Source organism: Saimiri boliviensis, chromosome 9 (assembly GCF_048565385.1).
Source record: "Saimiri boliviensis isolate mSaiBol1 chromosome 9, mSaiBol1.pri, whole genome shotgun sequence".
Taxonomy (NCBI): domain Eukaryota; kingdom Metazoa; phylum Chordata; class Mammalia; order Primates; family Cebidae; genus Saimiri; species Saimiri boliviensis.
This window is the reverse complement of record NC_133457.1, coordinates 56,615,547-56,641,390: the sequence shown is the minus strand read 5'-3', so window position 1 is coordinate 56,641,390 and position 25,844 is coordinate 56,615,547. Positions and strand designations below refer to the sequence as shown.

At 33.5% G+C, this 25,844-nt stretch overlaps 1 long non-coding RNA gene across 2 annotated transcripts in view; it reads left to right on the top strand.

Annotated features, from left to right (window-relative positions):
* Positions 1-2,580: 2,580 nt before the first annotated feature.
* Positions 2,581-25,844, top strand: part of LOC141585650 (uncharacterized) — a 209,504-nt gene continuing 186,240 nt past the window's right edge. For both annotated transcript variants that reach the window (XR_012519253.1, XR_012519252.1), the window contains exons 1-3: positions 2,581-2,693; positions 5,449-5,609; positions 7,850-7,922. This is a non-coding gene — a long non-coding RNA (uncharacterized LOC141585650). The remainder of the gene's footprint in view (positions 2,694-5,448; positions 5,610-7,849; positions 7,923-25,844) is intronic.

The window sequence follows — 25,844 nt, the reverse complement described above, 5'->3', positions numbered from 1 at the left end:
GAGGCTGAGGCAGAAGAATCCCTTGAACCCAGGAGGCGGAGGTTGCAGTGAGTTGAGATCGTGCCGCTGCACTCCAACCTGGTAACAGAGCAAGACTCTGTCTCAAAAAACAAAATAAAACAAAGAAAAACCAAAATATTTATTTCTAAGAAGTTCCCAGGTGCTGCTGATGACACTAGTCTGAGCCCACACCTTGAGAACCACTGTGCCTGGGCAAAAGCTTTTGTTTTCTGAGTTGGAACAGCTAGCTTCATTGATCGGCTTTGCATTCTTCAGGAGTATTATGAATAGATAAAATGGAATCTAACCAAACCTATAACATTCCCTCCTGTTCTTTCTCCTTGCTGCTTCTAAGCAAAAAGGTTAATTGGATAATGGGGAAATTGAATCTTTATAATGAGCTCTATAAGATTTGCTTGTCTTTAGTTATTTCTGAGAGCTGAATATGACCAGCCTGAATATCTAAATTATTTGAAGCTTTACGCAGGGTCTATCTATAAAATGTACTGATTCTAAATTCTAATTTGGGATACCTGAATTTTATTTACCATTTGTTTTACTTCTCTGATACATCTGTGTTCCTTGTTTGCTAGTTTCTTTTCTAAATTTTGATTTATAAAAAGATTGTGGAGTCATATTCGTATGTAAGATTGGCCTATAATTTTCTTTTCTTGTACAGTCTAGTTTTTGCCATCAAGGTTATATTAACTAAAAAAAATGAGCAAGGACACAATATTTGTATCTACTCCAGAACAAGGTTAGTGGAACTTGCCTGTAAACTCATCTTAGCCTAATATGCTTTTGGGGGGCTTTTGTTTGTTTCACTTTATTGGAGTTTTTTGTTTGTTTTGTTTTGTTTGAAATATTTTTATCAGCTACACATTTTTTTAAATTTTTCTAGTGAATTTTGTTGCAGTATACACTATAAAATCATAAAGGTAGATGTCAACAAACTTTCACAGAACTAACACAGCTATGTCACTACCACAAATGAAGAGAGAATAGCATCCCACAAGCACACCTTATATCTGCTCCTTGTAAGTGCCTCCAATATCCTAACATCTACCAACTTCTTAAGTGAAAAGAAATAAAGGTTAATAAATAACAATCTAAAATGAGGCTGAATTTATTAGTGTGCCTGGCAAGGAAGCGCAGCATTGTTCAAGTACAAATTCAGTTTCTCTTTATTTAGAAATGGAAGAGCTTGATGTAGATCAAAAAGGGAGAAAGACTAAAATTAGGCAGTTTTTGAGTTCAGGTCTCTGGTTGGTTTACAGGAGGGATGGTAGACTCTTCCTTGTGAGAGGCCACTATCAAGGTTCACTTCATTGCTAACTGAAAGCCTGATTTTAATCAAGTCAAAACTGAGTTGTGTAAAATTCCAGAGAGCTTAAATTGTTCAGGATACGCAACTGTGTGTGCATGCTCAAAGTTGAACAAAAAATTTATTTAAAACAATAGATTAGTTTGAACTCTATAATAGTGAAATCATGCGGTATGTGCTGTTCAGTGTTTGGCTTCTTTTGCTCAATATTACATTTATGAGACATATTTGTAACTGCATAAATGACCATACATTCATTCTCATTATAGTATTCTCTCATGCGAATATAATTTATTCATTTATGTTATTGTTAATAAATGCTTGGATTGTTTCATTATTTTCTTCTTATACCTGGTCTACTATGAACTTCCTTCTAATATTTTTGTATACATACATACAAACACACACACACAAACACATGGGAATATGTCTAGGAATAGAATTGTTGAGTCATAGGGAGGGCATATGGGAGCTTTGGTGCACACTTCCAGTTTTCCCTAGGAGTCAAACAAATTTGCAATCCTACCAGCAGGAAATTAGCTCTAGTTGCTTCACATTCTTGTTGATATTTAGTGTTGTCAGTCATTTAATCTTAACCATCTCAGTGAATGCATAGCGGTATCTCATTGAGGTTTTAATTTGCATTTTCCTTATCACTAGTGAAATTAAAAAATATTTTTATATGTTTATTGACCATGTAGATATCTTTTTGTGAATTTCTTGTTCAAGTATTTTCCATTATTTTTTCTCTGTCAAAGAATTGTAAGAATATCTATCATCTACAGATACACACACGCATACATACATATACACTTCAGTTTGAGGTCTTTATGGATATATTTATACAATTATCTTCTATTGTGTGGCTTGTATTTTCACTTTTGTTTTCTATGGCTTGTATTTTTACACTTTTAATGGTGCCTTCTGTTAAACAGAAATTCATGATAAATAAATGTTTAGCAAATTTGAAAGGATCTGGGTTAATTCAGATTTTTCTCTTTCTTCTTGTGTCTATGTTGAGAGTTATAATTTACCAGGATATCATCTCTTTAATCTAATTAAAACTTTTTGGCATAAAGTTGCTCTTTCTACTACATTATAATTAAAAAAAAAAAAAACTTAATTTACAGTCATGAACTTTTTTTTTGTTCCTAACTTTGTTTCATTTTGCCCATTGTATCTTTTTCACTTGCTAAATATTGTCACAATTTTGTCCATTTTCTTAACAGGCTCAGATCTTTAATATATTTCCATTATTGTAGCATCTTGGTTAATCAAGAGAGACTTTATCCTACATCGCTAATTTATTCAAAACTCTTCTAAATTTTATCCAGAATACAGAAGACTTGGAATTCTTTACTTGGACAGTGTAAGTCTCAAAACATTAGTCAAAAAATCCTATAGGATATAGGATATAGAATATTTAAATACCAAGCATTATGGCCTGGTTTTCATTTTCAGTTATATGCTGAATTTACAGACATATTCTGAAATTCATCCATTGTATTATATTTTTAATCAAGCTTTCCATCTCATTTTATGTGTGGGGCTGAGAAATATGCTAATGCAGACAAGAAATTATGTTATATGAAACTATTACTTATGAAATAGCTGAATAAACATGTTGGAGGAATTTAGGTCATGAGTCCTACAATAATTTTACTTTAGTCTAAGTAAAAGTGGTTATGAAAGCATCCAAAGGGAAGTTCTTTTTTGCTTCAGACCTAAAACCACACAGGATCCCTGGCTTCTAGTGGAGGCGTGTTTTTCACTTAGACGTGAAATAGAGGTTGCTTTTTCCCACTCAGACCCAGAGCAGAATAGAAATCCTTTCCCACCACAGCAGGTCAGCTCCAAGTAGAGATTGAGAAAGAGAGAAAGACAGCATTATACAGAAATAAAACAAGGCTATTTCTGGAAAATATGTTATTGGTGACAGGCATTTTCCAGAACATATTTTTAAAAGAGAGAGAGAGAAACTCTTTAGGTGTTTTAAGAGGAGAGATCCTCGGAAGACAACTCCCTCTTTCTCCACCCTTCCCTGCAAAAAATCAGTTATTAAGGACACACATGCAAACTCTTAGCAATAAGAAGATGAAATGATATTTTTTTGGAATTAGCATAAAACTCATTTTTTAAATTATTATAAAATATCAGCTATGAGTAAATACCTGCTCCTTGTCAGAGAATGTTGGAGTGTTCAAACTCTTGAATACAGAAAAAGACCAGAAATTTAAGTAGAACCAGTTAAGAGGGTGAAGGGAAGAAAATACAGAAGGAGCAGGTGAGGAACATGACTAGGGCAGGTGAGGTTGCATATTTCAAGTGTGCCAGCCTACACACCCCTGCATCCACAGCAGGGGTTGCTATTTCAACAGGGCATTATTTTTTCCTGCTAATCTCAAGCCTCAACAATCCTTCTTGTCTGTACACTTGAGATTGCCATTTTTAATCTACCTACAAGTTTTGGCCCATGAGAAACAACTACTTTACTTTCATGGGGTTAAAAGCTTTTGTGAGAGTATTAGTTGGAGAAGTAAAAACGACAGTTAATAGCAATTTTATATTGCATGTGTAGTTTGTGTGCCTCTCTGAAGCAAACTCTATTATTTTTATCCCATTGAACACACTCAATCACTGCCAATCTCTGTATTATTTTTTAAATTTTGCATTATATAGCCTTTTCAAGGATTGTTATAGATGGAGGGAGCCCTACCCATGACTGGGAAAGATTTTGGTTCCTAAATTCTGTACAGTATGCTATCTTAAGGCTTATTTCTGTTGTATGACATTGTACATGAACTCTCTAGCATTTATTTGCTTTCTTTGTTTCAGACTGATTTGTTTCCAGTCCTCCTATGCTGTGACTGTGTTTTAATTCTTCTCTAAAATTTTCCTTTCTGGGTTGATTTTAGCATGCGTATATCTAACACACAACACTCAGCCCCAGTATCTCAGGAACATTACTCCATGATATGTATGGGGAGCTTAACATGTGGGCCTCAGGCAGCATGTGATTTGAGTTGATCGTGGGCATTCACCTAGAGCAGAATTGAGCTCTGGAAAAGTGATTGTGACCAGCAAAAGAAGATTCATGTAGGCTCATCGCTTAAGGCCTTGATTCTCAATCATGGAGATCTCTTACTAAACAAATTCTGCTCCAAACTGCATCTTGATTTTATGGGTCTTGGATAAGTCACAGACCAAGGCATGAATTCGAAGCTTCCTAGGCATTTAATATGTATCCAAGGTAGGAAAAACAAATCGTTGTTTTAAAGGGTAAAGTTTTGTTTAAGGAAAGGGGCAAAATAGGTAGGTGAGTGTATTTATCAGGTGTTTGAAAGTGTAGGCTTAGTGGTGGTCCAGAGGACCAGACTAGTCAGCTTTGTCACACAGGCTACAAGTGCCCCAGGGTCAATTTGCTTCAAATAGCCCTTTATCTGATTAACTCTGTTTCTCTACAATTGATATGTAATTCCCCAGGGCCACTCCAACTTCTTATCATGGCAGAGTCATATTTTCTAGTAAAGGCCATTCTTAAGCTATCTTTTGGTATGGTATTTTCAAGTACATTGCTCCTTTCCCCATTCCTCCCACCAGCTTTTTCATCTTCAGAAAACAGATCCACCTTCATTCTCATGTATGTGGTATTGCTATATTCCTATAGATCTCTTACAGAAACTTACATGAAACCACAGAAGAAAACATCAGTTTTATGGCAGGTCTGTTCACAGAAAAGAGGGAAGGAATGTGTTTAAGCATTTGGATCTACGTTCCCAACACAAATAACAATTTGGATATAACAGAAAGAACTGTAAAAAAATATTAATAAACATGAACATGGTTGTTGAATTTTCAATTGTTCAATGAAATGCTTGTGTTCATATTAAAAAACTACTGACACACTTATCTATTCAGATTACTTGTTAAAATGTTATTAAATACTTTCAGTTTTTAACCTTTCATTGAGATATATAAGAAGAACCCAATTTACTCCTGCCTTGGAAAGTGATAAAATAAACCTTACCAAAAATAATATTTTTTTAAGATTTAAGAATTTAGGTGAAGGATTCAAAATAAATTTAGACAATGTATTCATGCTGCAATCTGTTTTCACCTCACAGGAAATGTCTGTTACAGACACAAATTGAAGTGGTGTATATCATGCTGACTCAGAAGAGAATGAAGCATTTGTCAAGAGATAATGTCAGACTAATCAGACATGTTTCAATTGATTATTGCATTTGGAGGATTTCCAAATATTTCTTGATCTAAGGAAGGGGAGGTGAGGCAAATTCATAATTTGTCAATTCCACTGGAAAACTATAAAAGCACATTTATGCCTATGTAGGTATGCTTCTTTGCACTAGAAAATAGATCAATAACTAGATCTTATAAGGAAGGTCCCCTTGTGATAATGTAAGAATTTAACTTTGATTTGTTGCTACTGTAACTGTATAATTAATTATAATTTTTAAAGCCTGCGTCTGTGAGAAAATGATTTAGAATTAATAACTGACCTACAGCTGTTGAATAAATTATAATTTTGATTACTGAAAATATATGTGTGGAGACTAATATCAGTAGAAGAAATAAAGAGACTCCTAATAAGTAGATGGGTTTTAAATTCAATTTTAGTAGTGCTTTTATGCTTTGTTACTAAGAGTTAAATTCCATGGTAACTCAGTAAGCAGTATGTTAGTTTAACCATGAAACATTTTATAATGGGCATTGAACGTAATTGTCTGTTCATATATTAGGTGCAGCCTTTTCATAAACACAGAGGAATTGGGGCATATATAGGAAAGTGTAAATCATTAAGGGGTTGATTTTAATTGTTTCTTGTAAGTAACATCTTAGGCAGGGGTGTGTGCCTTTAGGGAAACAAATGGTTTTAATATGACATTTGTATTTGTTACAGATAACTAAATTGCATAACAGGAGAATTATGCCTATAAAATGTGTATTTCCAAAACATGATCAGTTGAGATTTGTTTTATTACTTTTGTCCTTATGCCTCTATGGCTGAGGTTATTAATATTACTACTCTTCTCTCAGACACATGGTTTAAAATGCAGTCAGTCATCTTTGACTCTTCTTTATTTTCTCCTGTTATTTTCTCTCTCCCTTATTGCAAACCATCTATCCAGTATCTATCTATTACAATTCATGGTTCTTTGTATAACGTTTACCTTCTCAGAAACTACTAATACTAATGCTTCACCATTGCATGCTGAGTTTTAAGTTAAACCTTTTTTTTTTGCTATTAATGACAACAATATTACTAAGAAAATTCACATTTTCAACAATTGTATTATAAACTCAATTCTTTCAATGTGTTTGTGTTAAGAGAAGGTAAGGAAAGGAGTAAAATAACAACAGACAACAATAACCAAATTATATTTCTTTGATGAAATTATTATTCAAACTGGGTATGGTAGTATTTTGTGAGAGCTACAAAAAATAAACAAAACCAACAAAAATAAACCAAAACGTTCCTGGGAAGTTACTGAAGAGCATGTAAGATCAGACAAGAATCAATAAACTTTGTACAGTCAAAATGAATTCTAGTGTTGTTTACAACTTCCAGCAGGAAACAGAAGAACACCAGCTGAGCATCCATTTATTGCACAACAAGCAGGTGTGGGTTCCTACTCTACTCTGTTTACTCAATAGCATTTTTTCACTGAACAAGGTGCTTCTTCCCAGTCACAATAACATTATATCCAACAGCTGCTGGAGTAGTGGCAATCTTTCTCTTTAATTATTCAATTGTGTTCTCTCTAATTCATATCTCAAAATCTCACACAGTAGGAGACATGCCTAAACAAATTCTTTAGTCTAGGAGTCAGGCAAGGCCCCCACGACGTAGTCTCATTTTACTAAACCAGTTCACTTTCTCCTGTGTCCTCAAAATATAGTATAGCCTAGTGATTAGGAATACTGGCTTGACAGTCACTTCACCTCAGTTCACAATCCTAACTCCCATACTTGTTAAGTGTACTCTTGGAAGTAGTTATATGAACACTTTGTACCTTAATGTCTTCCTCCATACAATGGTGATAATTTGATATTACTACTCTCATAACAGTCACAGTCATTAGATCTACCTGTATATACTATTGGCTATGCCTGGCACTCAATTCTCAAACATCAAAGAGAGCTATTGTTTCCGTCCTGCATCTGGATGGCTATTTCTTAAACATAAGCCTCTTTAGCTCTGTTGCTCCCTTGATAAACATGCCATTTCATTCTTCTTAGCCTGCTGAAATCTCAATTACCCCTGTAGATCTATTTCTAATACATATCTTTAGAATCCTTTTTATCTGTTCAAATGAATAAAATTTCACTTCCCTTTCCACGTCACTTCTCTTTCCTCTGAGATTTGAGTTTAAGATCATTAAAGTAATTTCATATGTATGTATGTTCTTCCCCTCTTCCAATCTTTCAACCTACAGTAACAAGTTATGAATCTATTGGTTTAAAATACAGCAAAATTCCACGTTTTATTTTTGGATTTTCCAGGCATACGATGGGAAATGAATCTGAGAAAAGAAGGATGGTAGATGCTTTCCTCTTTTGAACTGTGGTCATTTTGGTAAGAACACTTTACTCAACTAAAAGCTAATCGAGTGATTCCAGGCCTGCTGCTAAATACTTATGAGATGATATTTGGAAATATGTATTTCTTTTCTGCCTCTTTAAGCCACAAGTATATGCCCAAGGATCTCAATAAATGGCTGATTATTTTTCAGAATATTCAGTGATCTGGTGGCTGGCACTAATAGCTCAGAAAAAGCCATGTTTAACAGCCTTCTGGATGCTTGATCACTAGCGATAGGTAATACTAGTGGCAGAATTCAGTTTCTCTGAACCTGTGAAAACTTCCTGATTTTATTTCAAGTTCATTTTACTTTCTGTGAGATGAATTTGAGATCAGAGCAAAATATTCAGCTATATTTTTGTTAATCTTGCCCAAATTATAATCTACATTGTTTCTTAACACACATTTTCATTTTTTACAAATATCACTTTTAACATTTTTAATGAAATTAAAATCTATGATTATTAACAATAATGTTCAAGTAGCATTTGTAATATAAAAGTTTCAAAAATGAAGATAATTTTCTATACTGGAGATTTATTTTGCCATTTTTAACTTGGAAGTCCAGGACTCAAACAAAAGTATTGTTTGAAAACTGTAGGGGTTGATCATTACTTATACTGGAAGTTCAAAAAAAAATGCTTTTAGGAAAAAGAAACCTGATTTGTTCTAATAATTTGAAATTTTAATAGTTAAATTTTACTAAATTTGCATAGGATTTGCTCTGTGAGAATATAGTTTTTCTAATTGCTAACACGTATTTATTTTACTTGTTCATGCATACTAGGTTAATCTATCTAATATACATACTCATATTAAGATATATTTGTATGTATACATAAGTAGCTAAACATAAATTTTGTTCTTTTAATGTATGATTTAATATTTTGTTATAAATTGTTTTGTGGAGTTCATGCATTTTGTTAATTTTATGGTGGCAGATTATATACATGTTAATTAATTGAATAGCTCTTTCATAATCTGGCACTTTCAATGCTTTTAGAATTTGGAGAAGTTAATCTTTAATGATGAAATGTACTTTAGAAACCATTGAGCAAACAAAATTTTAAGAACAACTTATTTTTATCCTACGAATTTTCCTATTATGTTAAATTTGCTCTTTTAGTTTGTTTTTAGAGCTCCCCTCAAGAAACATACTCTTTGTTTTGAATGCTCTTTGTCGTCTTTGTAGAAACTACAGGTATTGACTGACTTAACGACCTATGCAACTTACGACCATTCAACTTTACGACCACAATCGCTAGCCATGACTGCTCCGCGTCTGGCAGCGCAAACGTTGCCCAGCTGGGCGTACGACAGTGCGGATCAGCTCCTGGCAGCACTACCATCTCCACGTGCACCATTTCAACTGTACATATAGCCTACTCAACTTACGACCAAATCATGTTACAACCATTCCACGGTCCCGACCGTGGCCGTATGTCGAGCACCGCCTGTAGTGGTCTACAATTAAGTAAATAGATGTGAGTCTCATTAGAGGGATCCATTCTAAAACAGAAGAGGACAACACTCAGGGATGCTGCAATGAGACAGAGAATCCTGAGTGTTGGTCGTGTTGTGCAGATCTTCACCTAGGGCTACAGAAGACTGTACAGCTACAGACAAAATAGTGATAAGGTATAGCTATCATGGAAAGCAAGAACATAGGAGTGTATTTATACTACAGTCTGAAGGCAAAAGTAAGGTCATAAATGAGGTTTGGGGAGAAACCCTGTGGTAAGAATCTGGAGAGGTGAGAAAAAACACTGTGGGATTTAAGGTAGGTTAGGATCTGGCAGTTCAGAGCAATGCCAGGGTATTAGAAACTCAGTCTAGTGTGGTCTAAGTTTCCCAATATAGGATTGAGTGGACCTCATCATATTAGCTACATTAAAGGATCATATATATGTTATAGAAGTTGATGGTTACATTAAAATATTCATTAAGTTTGAACAGAAGTACTAATTTATGTTTTATCATTATTTCTTGAGAGCAATTAGTTCTTTGTGGCTTCAGTTACTGACCCTATAAACAGTTACCAACAGTTTACTTCTTTAATTGCAGAATTTCTACCATTTCCAAATAACCAATGTAATTTTTCCTTCGATATTATTTTGTTACCTGCAAACAACAAATTTGAATTTAGATTTATTGTCTTCCTCTGTGACTGAATTTCTCTTGTAATTTGTTGTTGTTGTTGTTGTTGTTGATTTGTTTGTTTTTCAGTGACATCCCCAGACTTTATGTACCTATGTTTGATTTATCTTTTATTTATTTCCTTCTTTTATACTTAGACCTTGAGGTAGATTGGAAAGTTGGTATCAGTGACACAAGTTTAGTTGATTGGGTGTTTTACATTTCTACTTGTTTTTGTACACTTCTGATTTATATGAACAAAAAGCAACTCAGATTAAGCCTCCCTCATAGCCCTAAGAGGTCTTTTATGTTGATTATCTGTGATTTTAGTGAGGGGATTTATCTACATGTAGTAACAGTAGAAATTAGAGGTGCAACACTACTGGCCAGAATATAACAACATCCTGAGAGCATTACAAAAGTGTAAAGTGTCCAGCATGTTAAGCGAACATAAAAATAGGGAATGTAGTTTTATTAAATTATCAGAAGTTATAGGTCACATTCAAACAGAAATATTCTAATAAATTCTATTCTAAGAAATTCAATTTACTTTTAATGTTAATGTTTCTGAAATTGGTAAACATAATTGTTGTAAAAAATATTATATGCAGTGAAGTAAATTATAAAGCCTTTGTCATTTCTGAGTTTATGGTAGCATGGTCAAGAATTAAAGGTACCTTCATCTGAAATCATCAGGCTACTATTTGAGAAGGGTTATTTGCCTTAATACAATAAACAGTGGTTGAATTTTATATTTGGGTCTGCATTTGTCATTTAAAATGTCCACAAAAAGATAACACTCTTAGGGAGCATTAGAACTAAAAGTTACTGTGAAGCTAGGCAATTATCTATTTTTTGCCATCTAGCATAATGAAGGTTGTAATATTGCCAAATTTTTTGGAATTCACTGTAGATTTTTCAAAACTAGATAAACTGTGACCAACTTTTGATTCTTGGGGGACTACCACTTATTTAATTAACAGCCATAAACAAATCCAAGTTAACTAGAATTTAGCCAAACAGTAAATGAAGAAAAAAATTCTAGTATTACTTGATTTATTTCTAAATGATACTGTTGCTCCTAAAATTGCTAGAGAAATCAGTATCATGAGAACTGGTGATCACTATGACAGTATGCTTACCCACTGATGGTCAAATTTATCAGAAGAATTTTTAGACTTGGACTGTGTTATGGCTTAGATTCTGATATTGGTGAATAAAGTGACATACAATTTTATAGATAAATGAACATTACTGTTAAGTAGTTTTAAATATGTGCATTTTAATATAATGTCTTTCCTCAAAATGCTATTCTTAATTTGATGATATGCCTCAAAAATCAATACTGTTTTAGGATGAAGGAAATGTGGTAAATTCATGGTGTCGTTAGAAGAATGGAGATTGCCATAGAACTTTATTTGCTTTACTCTTAGGATATAACCTTTTAATTTAGTCTTGTTTGTTGTCTTATCTTCCATACTAAACAGGAATCTTATTGAATGAACAAACCATGCGTACAACTAGCATATACCTAAATTGCCTTGCACTGAAAAGGTGCTTCATAAATTCTTGTTTGCCTGAAGAAATTAGGAGGTGAAGGAACATCAAAACAAAAGGGAAAATAAGAATTAAAGTGAGATGCTATATCAGAGCCCATGGAAAGATGCTGGTCTGCTTAAACTGACTTTCTGACACTGAAAGACAAACCTCCAAAATTTCCACCCATCCATATTCATTCATTCACTCACTTACTCAGTCTCGATACATTAGGAAGCAATTGCTTTGTTTTAACCCTTGGTTTTGAAAGAGAATGCAAAATTAAATGAAAAATAATCTCTGTTTAAAAGAGGGGGTTGTTTGACAGACATATGTTTAAACATTGGAAATTATTAGAGTAAAGAGGGTTTCCAATTTTCCATATCCAAAAGGAGTATCAAAAATGGTGGTGTGTTCAGAGTCACGGCAAACTTAAGTTCCTGGCTTCAAGCAATATTATTTTATATATTGAGAATTTTTAATGCAAATCAATCATTTGTATATCATTGATGCCCAGAAAGAATAAATACTGTGGTTTGAATTCCTACACTTCCACTTATTAGTCCTTAGATTTGAATGTCATGCCACAGACTTTAGCTAATAAAAGCATGAACATTAGTCTTTGAGCAAGTTTGATCTGAGGTGAATAACATTAAACAATAGCTTATTGACAAGCAATTAAACACCACTTCTTTTCTTTGTAGTGTTTTGAATTACGGTTGTTCTAACTAGTGGCAGCATCCTTTGTGTTTTAGAATTCCAATATAACCTAAGATGAGAAGAATCTTTTAATTAGATTTTCAGTTGAATCAGCCAAGACTCACTGCTCACCATTTTGACTCTGTCTTTATTGACTTGGACCAAAGCAAAACAAAGATAAGTAGCAAAATTCATTATCAGCATTTATTTCAACTGCCTATTTTCATTTCCTCAGGGTATACAACACAGTTTTCTCCAGACAGAGTGCTGTGTTTCTTACTTTTAGCTTTAGAACAATTTATTCCACAATTCTGTGTCATAGAAGAACCTAGCTGAGGTAAAAAAAAATAATAATTTTCTTCTTCCATTTACATGTAAATTGTTATTTTAAGTATAAGAAATAAGCAAGAGAGAGCAGGAGGAAGTTGTGAGTTTCTTTCAGCAACTAAAAAGAAAGCCAAAACCCAAAATAAATAAGATGTAATTACTTTTTTCTGATTACTTTGCCTTTCATCTCTGCATTTCTAAACAGTGGAACTATAATATATTTTTACTATTGGTCAGTTTTAGGTAATATTTCCTTACTTCCTATAATAAAAGTTAAAACTTTAGCTGTGAAGGGATCCTTTTATGTTAAAAATATCTCAGGAAATATTTGCATTACCTAAGTCACTATGTAATTCATCCAGGAAGAACATTTACAAAACAAAGTTGATCATGATACTGTCTTGTAAGTGAAGATTCTATTATTTTATAACCTGGTTGTGAGGACCTAAAAGTTGTAAAATAAAGGTTGCATATGAACTTTTGTACTCTGTGAAATATCCTCTAAGGTAGCTTTAGCTAAACTAACATACTGCCAAGGAACAATGTTAATGTGTTGAATTACCAAACTGTTTCCAAGAAAGCCTTGTCACTTGATCACAGGTCATATTGCCCCTTTCCGACTTTACTTCTACCTTTCCATAAACACATCAGTACAGGTATTCACACGTTTTGCATTTATCCACAGTTTGTGCTAGTTTATACAAGAAGTTTTTTACTGTCAATTAAGTCAATGCTTTATTCACATGTGGCTGCCACTAGAGAAATGCCCTAAATTAACAAAGAAATACATCCATTAAAAAAAAATGTTTCTTTGTTGCCTGTGCCTTTCATGAAATTCCAATTGACATGCTCACTAACTTTCAAAATCATATAAAATTTTATAAGCAAAAGAATTTTATTATAATATGATGCAGGGTTAACCATTTTGAAATGATACTTATACTGCCTAAATCATACCTGGTCATTCAAGTAGAAACTAATAATGATTGGATAATGAACAGATGGAAACCAAGTTGCTAAGCAAAGGAAACAGGAAATTGACTCCCTAATTAGTTAACCAAAGTTTTGTCTACATAATGCCAAAATAACTAATTTAATATTTTGAATCAGTTAGACTGGGTTTTCTCATGTAACCTAAACAAAGAACCGATTCCCTGATATGTTCGTTCTGCCTTTAGTTGTCTTATGGCATTACAGACAACAGTTAACATATGTTTCGAGCTACTGTACCTTTGTACCTCAGGCCACATTTCCTGGGAAGACTGTCTAAGGGAAAAATTATTTCCTCTTTAGTTATGAGACAAAGTCTATAATCCACAAATTGTTTTGATCACTTTGGTTGAGATTACTAGTAAAGACCCCCTAAATAGTTTACATGATATGTGTCTACATGTGTGTATCTGATTTGCTCAAATTGAAATATTTTGTACATAGCAAATAAATCCCTTAAATGCGTAAGCAAGTAGGTTTATATATTTTAGTTAACAATTGATGACAGGATAGAAAAATAACCAGAATTATGGATCCAGTTCTTCCTGGTTTATCGTTGACCTTTCTTTTGGAATTTCTAAGGCTAAGCATTGAATTCTTCCATTAGTTCTTGAAAACTCAATCATTATTGCTTTAAGTATTTCCTCCCCTTTATTGTCTTCCTTTCCTTCTGGGACTCCAATTAGTCACACAGTAGGCTTCCCGACATGCTCTCCTTCTCTTTGCCTACTTCTCATATTTTCTATCTCTCATGCCTCTTTGCTACATTCTTTTTTTTTTTTTGAGACGGAGTTTTGCTCTTGTTACCCAGGCTGGAGTGCAATGGCACGATCTCGGCTCACCGCAACCTCCGCCTCCTGGGCTCAGGCAATTCTCCTGCCTCAGCCTCCTAAGTAGCTGGGATTACAGGCACGCGCCACTATGCCCAGCTAGTTTTTTGTTTTTTTGTTTTTTTGTTTTTTGTTTTTTGTTTTTTGTTTTTGTATTTTTAGTAGAGACGGGGTTTCACCATGTTGACCAGGATGGTCTCGATCTCTCGACCTCGTGATCCACCCGCCTCAACCTCCCAAAGTGCTGGGATTACAGGCTTGAGCCACCACGCCCGGCTTGCTACATTCTAATTAATTTCCTCAGAAGTGTCTTCTAGGTAATTAGGTACGTTTTCATCCATGTTCGTTGAATCTACCAGTAAATCTATCCAGGATTATTTATAACTTTAGTTTTTATTTTTATCTAATTAATAAATGTGCATCAAGAATCAAATTATTCTACAAACTATGAAAAACAGCAGTTCTTAGAACCACTCTCCTTTTATTTCTTCCTGAGGAATAATTTTTTTATTCTTTTATCTGATTATTTTGGCATTTGTCTCTGTATTTCTAAATAATAGGACTATAATACATTTTTATTATTGATCAGTTTTAGGTATCATTTACTGACTTCCTATAATAACAGTTAAAAATTTAGTTATTAAAGTATCTTTGTAATGTGGAAACTCATAACCTTCACTTGTGGGCACCATTCTGAAATTATTTCAATGATTACCTTCCTTCAATTTTCTCTGTTCTCTTTTTTTAGAACCTCTATCTGGAAGTTACATCTCTAGCATTCATTTTCTAATACTTTTTACAGTTACAATGTTTTGCTTTACTTTCTGGAACATTTTCTTTACTCTATCTTTGAGGACTTCTCCAAAGCTTTTTATTACTGCTATTATATTTTTAATTACTGAGCTCTTTTTATTCCCTTAAGTATTCCTTTTTATAGCACTGTATTCTTACTTTACGGTTTGCCATCTTTCCTTTTTTCTTTAAAGATACTAATTACTGTATTAAAGAGTTTTCTTTCCATGTGTCCTTTCTCTAGCCTGCAAAGTGCTTGCTCTTATACATTTTCTTTTATCTCTATATCTCTTGTTAGAGGTTTTCCCTAGATGTGTGCTCATTTCTGCTTGTCTGCACATGATTAAGAGTAATGGAATCCTATGAGGCCTGTTGACTCTAAGCTTCATTGTAGGATGAAGTGGGTGGAGCTTTCCAGAATCTTAGATCTTTCATTTGAGGATGTCATATTTTCAGATTTCTCTGGACGGTAAAGACCTTATTGACAGCATTCTTAGAGGCAGTTAGGTTAAGAGAGGTGGAGTTTTTGGTGGAGGAGTAGGAAGGGGACTTCTTTACTTCATTGCTTATTTCCTTTGCTATGCAGAAGATTTATTAACTCAATTTGATACCATTCATCTATTTTTTTCTTTGGCTGCCTATGCTTACAGGTTATTGCTCAAGAAATTTTTGCCCAGACAATGTCCTGAAGATTTTCCCCAATGTTTTCTTGTAATGATTTCATAGTATAAGGTCTTAGATTTAAATTTTTAATATATTTTTTGTTCGACTTTGTATATAGTAAGAAATAGGAGTCTAGCTTCATTCTTTTGCATGTGGATATCCAGTTTTTCCAGCACCATTTATTGAAGAGACTGTTCTTTCTCCAATATGGCAACTTTGTCAAAAATGAGTTCACTGTAGATGTATGAATTTGTTTCTGGGATCTCTATTCTATTTCATTGGTCTGTGTGTATTTTTATGCCAGTAACAAGCTGTTTTAATTATAATAGATAGCTCTGTAGTATAATTTGAAGTCAGGTAATATGATTCCTCCAGTTTTGTTCTTTGTCTAGCTTTGGTTATTCTGGGTCTTTTGTGGTTCCATGTAAAATATAAGATTGTTTATTATATGTCTGTGAAGAATGCCATGGTATTCTAATAGGGATTATATGGAATCTATGGATTGTCTTTAGTAATATGGACATTTTAACAATATTGAATCTTCCAATTCATGAACATGGAATATCTTTCCAATTTTTTTGTGTCCTCTTCAGTTTTCTGAATTCATGTTTTATAGTTCTTATTGTAGATATATTTCACTTCTTTGGTTAGGTTTATTCCTAGGTATTTCATTTCATCTGTAGCTATTTCAAATGAGATTCAGTTGCACATATATAACATGAAATACTATACAGCCATAAAAAAATGGGTTCATATCCTTTGCAGGGACATGGATGAAGCTGGAAACTATTACTCTCAGCAAACTAACACAGGAACAGAAAACGAAACATTGCATGTTCTCACTCATAATTAGGAGTTGAACAATGAGAACACATAGACACGGGGAGGGGAACATCACACACCAGGGCCTGTCAAGGGTAGGGAGCAAGGGGAGGGAGAGCATTAGGACAAATACATAATGTATGCAGGGCTTAAAACCTAGATAATGGGTTGATAGGTGCAGCAAACCACCGTGGCACATGTGTACCTATATAACAAACCTGCACATTCTGCACATGTATCCCAGAACTTAAAGTAAAAAAAAAAAAAAAAAAAGCTTTAAAAATGTATCTAGCATTTTAGGTTGCTTTCAAGTCAGATGATCAAGCATGATATCTAACCAGTTAGTTGTTGTCTTACCTTTGCTACTTTCTCTTAAAGATATGACATGTAAATACGTCAGTTTTCCGTTCTCATTTTTCTCTCCTTTCCAGCAATATCATCCATATCCATAAGTTTTTCAAGTATCTATGAGCATTAGGACTTTCAGTTATGTGTCTCTAGCTCAGATCTTGTAATTCAGCTCCAGATCATCTCTTCCAGGGTGTCCAGGACATCTTTATTTAGTCCTGTTAATAACATCAACAGGAGAATATTTTGTGTTAATGCTATTGTTTACTGTTTTGTATTTATTCATTATTTTTTCCCAGAAAGAGTTTCTCTTTCTGCATTCCTTGTCTCAAATAATCTACCTAGTTTCAAAAAGCAGACTTACTGTAGGCCTAGTGAATTTTACTACTTTCTTTAATATCCACATTCAATTAGTCACTAAATCCTGATGATTCTACCTTCTGACTGGCCCTCCTTTCTTTTGCTTATCTCTCCATTTCCTTGGCCACAGTTTGAAAAGCCAATTAAATTTTATTAACTGGCTTTCCTTTTCTTATTTAAATTTTCACTATCTCTTCCTTCGTGTAGCTGACAGGTGCAAACTTTATAACGTGCATACTTGGTCTTGTTTTTAAGTAAATTATTAAAGTATTTCCTGTGAAGAATGGTACTCAAAATACTCTTTAACTTGGCTTTGCCTCTTTAGTCTCATACTCTTGAAATATAGAGGTTCTAAACTCTAGTAATAGTAAAACATCTACGCTTCCCAGATGTGCATCCTTTTCCACACATTTGCATGCTTCTGCATGTCCCTACCCCTACATCTCTTGGCTCTCCTTGACGAGGTTCTTCCTCTTCTTTCTGTTGCTACTGTACAGTGTATGTTCCTCTATTGATTCAACTGTTGTGTGGTAATCGTTTGCTTAAGATTATTCCTCATCTATTCAAGTACAAACCACTTGGACTATGCCTGTTTTTTCCTTTATTTTCTTCTTGTGAAGTTCCTGACACATAGCAGGCACTCAATAAATTTTGAATTTATGAATGAATGAATTTATTAGAAAGTTTGGAACAGAACTATGTCTCCAGACTTCTTTTCATTTCGCTTTTAACTGTGTAATGTGAACCAAATTTAATAAACAGAATCACTTTTTTATAGAAATGCTTTCCATGTCCTAAAAATTATAAAGCTCTTTTGGAAACTTCTGGTCTCACAATATCATAACCTCATGGCTGGAAGGGAGCCTAGATAGGGCATTTAACCCTCCCTTCTAACCAGACAGGGAGTTACTGCTCAATTTTTCTGACATGTGTTTTTCCAGATTGCATTTGGATAACTTCAGGCATTGTGAAAATGAGAAAGCCATGGAGCCTGTTCTTTCTATCTTTGTAGAATGATGACCATGCAAAAGGTCTCTTTTTACACTAAATCTAAGACTCTCTCTACAAGTTTCACACACTGATATTAGTAAAACCCCAAGGGCAAAATAGAACATATTTAAGACCTCTTTCATGAAATAGTCTTCAAGAATTTGAAGACAGCTTATGCTCCTGATCAAGTCTTCTGTCTCAGTTTAAAATATACAAAATGCTTTCAATTTCCTTCATAGCATCTCATTATGCTTTTCTCTACCACCTCTCTTTATTAACCTACAAGGATACTATATTAAATGGAACTCAAACTTCTAGAACTGACTAATTTAAAAGGAATTAATTGAATTCTTCCATTACTGTTTCTAAATTAGGTTTTATTATAATAAAATCTAATTCTCTAATAATCATGATTGTTATTTTTGTCCTATAAAACTACCTTATTATTATATAAATTAAAACAACATAGAGTTTCAAACATAATGTACATGCTCCATAATTCCAGCTTCCAGGTGTTACCATTGTTAATAGTTTTGTGTATGATCATGTACTGTGTACCACATGACAACAATTTTGTCAAAGAAGGACTGCATATACTATGGTGATCCCATAAGATTACAATGGAGCTGAAAAATTTCTATCACCTGGTGAGGTCGTGGGCATCATAATATTGAAGTGCAATGCATTATTTGCATATTTGTGGTGTTGCTAGTGTAAACAAACCTACTGTACAACCAGTTATAAAAGCCTGGCACATGCAATTATTTACATTATATTATACTTGATAATGATAATAAATCACTATGATACTGGTTTATGTACTTACTATACTATACTTTCTGTTATTATTTTAGAGTGTATGCCTACTTATAAAAAATGTTAACCATAAAACATCTTCAGGTAGGCCCTTTTAGGAGGTCTTGTTATCATAGGAGATGACAGTTTCATTTGCGTTATTGCCCCTGAAGACCTTCAAGACAAGATGTGGAGGTGGAAGACAGTGATATTAATGCTCCCAACAAATTGTAGGCTTAGTATAACTTGTGAGTTTATGTCTTAGTATGTAACAAAATAGTTTAAAAAGCAAAGTTAAAGTTAAAAAATGTAAAAATAGAATAAAAGTTGTAGAATAAGAATATAAAGAAATAATATTCTTATATAGCTAGCTGTACAATATATTTGTGTTTTAAGCTAAGTGTTATTACAGAAAAGTCAAAAACTTTGAAAAATCAAAAACTCTGTAAACAAAAAGTTACAATAAGCTAATATTAATTTATTATTGAAGAAAAAACTTTTATATAAACTTAGTGTATCCTACGTGTAGAGTGCTGATGAAGTCTACAGTAGCGTAATGTCTTAGGGTTTCACATTCTGTAACCACCCAATCACTGGCTCACTCAGGGCAACATCCAGTCCTGTAAGCTCCATTCAAGGTAAGCATGCTATACAGGTGTATCATTTTTAATCTTTTATATGGCATTATTACTGTATCTTTTCTATGATTAGGTATGTGTAGATACACAGATACTTACCATTGTGTTATAATTGCCTGCAGTATTTGGTACAGCAGGGTTCTGTACAGGTTTACACCCTAGGAGCAGTGGGCTATACCATTATAGCCTAGCTGTGTAGCAGGCTACATCATCTAGGTTTGTGTAAATACACTGCTTGATATTTGCATAAAGAAAAAATATCCTAATGACACATTTCTCAGAGTGTATCCCCATCATCCAGTGATGCATGACTATATGATTTTTCCAGACTCTTCACAGAATACATATATTTAGCTATGAATACTATATATGTGCTTGTATTTTACCAAAATATTACAAAAATTGAATAACCCTATACATAGCATTCTGTAACTTGCTATTTTTACTTAACATTATGTTTAAACTTTTCTTATATATTTTCATTATCTTTTCATATCAGTATGTGTACTACTAGTTAATTCTTTTTAAAAGCTGCATAGCATACTATCTTTAAGTGCATTTTCACTTATTTAGCTAATTTATTGATTCTGTTTTCAATTATTGAAATCATAAACAATCCAATAAATACCACTGGGCATTTTCAATCTGTACAACATTTTGCCAACCACTGGAGCTAAGAAGATGAATATAATAATCTCTGCCACTAGAAGTTTCTGATCTAGTAGAATAGAGCAATGAATTAATCAATATAATGCAATATAAATGCTATCTATGAAATATGCACAGAGACACAGAGGAGACAGGCATTTGGTGTATTCAGGTAAAAGTTGGTATATTTATGTTGCATATTGAAACATAAGTAAACAGTCACCACAGAGGAAAGATATTTCTGGTTGCTGGGAGCTGCATGTTTAAAGTCATACTGTTATGCAAAACTATGGTTTATTTGCAGAACTTCAATAGTTCAATGTGTTATCTATGGCAGGATCATGTAGGAGATGAGACTGGTGAAGTAGGTGAAGGCTAGCTAATGAGGAACCTGCTGTACCACAGCACATACTTTGTTTGTTATCGGCAACATGGGGCCAAGTTAGATAAGGGAAGAAAACAAGGGAAGGTATAAAATGCAGCATTGCCAGCTGGAAATAACTATTCTTAAATAAAATTCTGTAAGCAGTGATGTTTTGCCTGGTTTCCCTTACTTGGGAATAGCAGATGACATCTGTGCCCTGAGTATATCACCTTTGTTATTACTGGTGTAGAGCCTCTGTGTATTAGTATAAAGTGTAGGATCACCTTCTAAATAAGTTATTTTTACTTGAATTCTTGCTTCAGGGTCTCTTTCTAAAGGGACCTCAAACTAAGGTATTGGTCGATAAAATCTTGGTCAAAATAGCCTAGGTTATTAGCCAATTTAGTTAGTTACCTACTTATTAATTCATAGAAACACCACCAAACTTTTTGTTTGGTTGGTGGTTTTATTTTGCTCCAGGCTTGAAAGGAAAGGTCAAGTGTGGTGGCTCACACCTGTAATCCCAACACTTTGAGAAGCAGAGCATCAGGTGAGACCAGGAGTTTGTGAGCAGCCTGGGCAACATAGCAAGGACCTGTGCCTATAAACAAACAAATAAATAAATGAATAAAAATACTGCTCAAATGATGGATAGTTTGGTTTTAAAAGACAGAAACTCCAGTGAAAAAAAGAGAGTCTCAGGAAACAAAGTTTAGCTTGGCAACAATTGAACCAAAATAACTAGGGATCCATTCTTTCTCTTTTATTTTGTAGATGAGTTATCATGCACTTATTTCTGCATATTGCTTTACTTTTCTTTGCTGCAGCCTCACTTCCAAAATGAAAATCTCAAAACTGGAACCCTTCATGCCTTTTTAACTGCATACCATGTGTAAACAATATTATTTGTTGTTTGACAAATAATATTGTTTGACCCTAATTATATATCTCCTTAGACTAAATCAGTATATTTCATTCAGTTTTAAAAATTAATTTATTTGTACAGTGTTTAGAGGTATAATTGATGTACTATAAATGGCTAATATCTAATAGTACCATTTGGTAAAACATAATCTATTTGTACACCACTAAAACCACAACCATAACGAAGATAATGAATATGTACATTTTTCTTAAAACTTTCCTCATGCCCTTTTCCAACCTCTTGCTTCCAGCCCTCACCTCTTTGGATTCCTCTCCGGCAATCCTTTATCCGCTCTCACCATGGATAACTGAATTTCATATAATTTTATATAAGTGAAATCATATGTTTGCATCATTTCTTCCATTCATACAACTGTTTTAACATTCACCCATATTAATGTGTGTATCATTATTTCATGCCTTTTTAACTGCTGGGAAGTTTTGTATTTTTATAGATACACCACAAACTGTTTTTCCATTCACAATTAGGCAGTTGTACATTTGGGACATTTGGGTTGTTTCTAGTTTTGAGTCATTACCGTTAATGTTAATGATGTTACTATGAGCATTTATGTACAAGTCTACGTATAAACATACATGTTTTAATTTGATGAACACCTAAAAATAGCAAGACAGAGTCAAATGGGAGGTATATGTTTAACTTCTTAAGAAACTATTACCACACTTCTGTTCAAAAGCAACTGTCAGATTTTACATTTCTACCTGCAGTACATGAGCGTTCCAGTTGTTTGACATTTACCATACTTGGTAAGGTCAGTATTTTTATATTTTAGCCACTCTTATTGGTGTCTGTACTAGCATTTCTGTTTTTTAACTTGTACTTCCCTAATTACTTACGATGTTCAGAAACTGTTTCTATGCTAATTTACTATGTGTAATATTTATTGAAAAGGATTATTAATGAGTTTTGTTTCATTATGTAATGTTTAATATTTAAATATAAGTCACATGACAAAATTCACCATGTTGAAGTGTATATGTCAGTGGTTTTTAATATATCTATGCAGTGTTGTACAACAATTGTGACTATTTATTCCAGAAGAATTCGACTAATCCCTAAAGACATCCCATACCTATTAGCAATCATTCCTAATCTTTCCCTCCACTCATCTCTGGCAACCCACAAGTCTACTCTGTTTCCCTGGATTTGCATACTCTGAAAATTTCATATAAATGAATTCATGCAATAGTGGTAATTTCTGGCATGGCTTCTTTCCATTTGGCATATTTTCAAGGTTCATCCGAATTGTAGCATGTGACAGTTTTTTATTACTTTTTATGGCTGATAAAATTTTACTATAGAGTTTTGAGAAGTTTTATATAGTCTGGATACACATTCTTTATCAGAATAATTATGTGTAAATGTGTTTGTAATTATTCTTGTCTGTTGCTTGTTTTTTAATATTCCTTACAGTTCTTTAATTGCTAATTTTTATTTTATTTTTATTTTTTTAATTTAATTTTTTTTTTTTTTTTTTTTTTTTGAGGTGGAGTTTCGCTCTTCTTACCCAGGCTGGAGTGCAATGGCGCGATCTCGGCTCACCGCAACCTCCGCCTCCTGGGTTCAGGCAATTTCCCTGTCTCAGCCTCCCGAGTAGCTGGGATTACAGGCACGCGCCACCATGCCCAGCTAATTTTTTGTATTTTTAGTAGAGACGGGGTTTCACCATGTTGACCAGGATGGTCTCGATCTCTTGACCTCGTGATCCACTCGCCTCGGCCTCCCGAAGTGCTGGGATATTTATTTTTTATTTTTGAGACAGAGTCTTGCTTTGTCTCCCAGGCTGGGTCGCAATAGCACGATCTTGGCTCACTGCAATCTTCGCCTCCTAGGTTCAAGTGATTCTCCTGCCTCCGCCTCCTCTGGAGGAGCTGGGACTACAGGCATGTGCCACCATGCTTGGCAAATTTTTGTATTTTTAGTAGAGGTGGGGTTTTTGCATGTTGGCCATGCTGGTCTTGAATTCCTGACCTCAAATGATCTGCCTGCCTCGGCCTCCCAACGTGCTGGGATTACAGGCATGAACCGCCATGCCCAGCGTAATTGTTAATTTTGATGAAGTCAAATTTATTTTTTCTTTTGTGGATCAAACTTTTGGTGGAGTATCTACTAACTCTTTGCCCCTAACACAGAGTTACAATCATTTCATCCTATGGTCTCTTCTAGAATTTTTAAATCATTTTACATTAATATTTTTAAATGTGCGAGGATGGATTAAGGTTTTTTTTTTCTTATTTGGATATAACTATTCAATTGTCATACCCCTGTTGTTTGAAAAGTCTGCTACTGCCCAACAGATATACTTTGACTATATACACATGAATCTACTTTTGTACTTTCTAACATCTTTTTTGATCCACTTGTCTACCTTACTGCTAATACTATACAATCTTGGTTATTTACTGTAGCTTTAACATAAGTCTACAAAACAGGCAGAGTAAGTTCTGCTTCCCCCCAATTTTTAAAAAAATGCTTTGGGTATACTATGATTTTTACATTTCCATGTAAATTTTGGAATTTGCTTATTATTTTCTAGAGAAAAGCCCAATAATTTTGGTTGAGATTGCATTAAATCTGTATATTAATTTGAAAAGGACTGATTAAACCACATTAACAACATACTAATCTAGGAACGTTATATAGTTCTTCATTTATTTAAGTCTTCTTTACTAATGGATTTTATGTAAAATTATTACTCATTTTAGTTAGATATATTCATAAATAATTCATTTTCCTTGATGTTATTGTGAATACTATTTAAAATTTTAACTTCTGATTGCAATATCACCTTCTTGTTTACTGTGACTTCACTGTGAGGCTTGAAATTGTATAGCGTAAGGACTCTGATTTGCTCTTTTTTAGTATTGTGTTAGCTATTTTGCATCTTTTGCCTCACCATATAAACTTTGGAATCAGTTTGTTGCTGTATACAAAATAACTTGCTGAGATTTTGACTGAGATTATGTTGAGTCTGTAGATCAAGTTGGGAGGAACTGATAACTTGACAATATTTAGGCTTTCTATCCATGATCATGGACTCTCTCCATTTATTTAGTTCTTCTTTGATATATTTTATCAGATTTTCATAGTTTTTCATTTTCAGGTGCTAATATGAGTGATATTGTATTTTACAATTCAAATCTTATTTTTAATTGATGGTGCATAAAAAAGTAATTGTCTTTGGTACATTAATCTTGCATTCTGAAACCTTGCTATAATTACTTATTATTCTCAGCTTTCTTTCCTTTTTTTTTTTTTTTGTCAGTTTCATTGGATATTCTCCATAGGTAAATATATTACCTGAAAACAAAGACAGTTCACTTTCTTGCTTTCCTATTTATCTATCTTTTCTTTTCCTTTTTAAAAATTGTATTAGCTTAAATTTCCTATATAATGGTGAAAAGCTGTTTGGACAGAGAACAGCCTTGCTTTTTCCCTGATTTTAATGTAAGAGATTTGGGTTTTAAGCATGATGTTAGCTATAGGGTTTTTTTGTAGATGTTCCTTAAGAAGTTGAAGAAGTTCTCTCCTAATTTGTTGATTTTAAAATCTTGAATCAATATTCAATTTTTTCAACTGCTTTTTCTTTCTTTACTAATGTGAATATATGACTTTTCCTCTTTATCTTGTTGATGTGATGGATAACATTAATTCATTTTAAAATGTTGAACCAGCCTTGCATACCTGAAATAAATCCCAGTTGTTCATGGTGTATTATTTCTATAAGAATATTCTTAATAAAATATTAAATATGTCTGTTATATTCAATTTGCTAATATTTTGTTTAGGATATTTAAAATATACTTGAAGCAAAAAATAGCTAACTAGCTATCCTAGATATAAACAGATGTAGATATCAACAAAGCCAGAGCTCTAAAAATATTTCCATTACCACCTTTCAGAAACTGTAAGCATCCTTAGCTCCTAGAGTTTGAGAATTTCATCTGTTCTGGTCTAGGGAAATATTTGCTTATTGAATAATTCAGTTTTACTGATCTTTGCTGCATGAGTATGAGTCAGGATTATCATCCT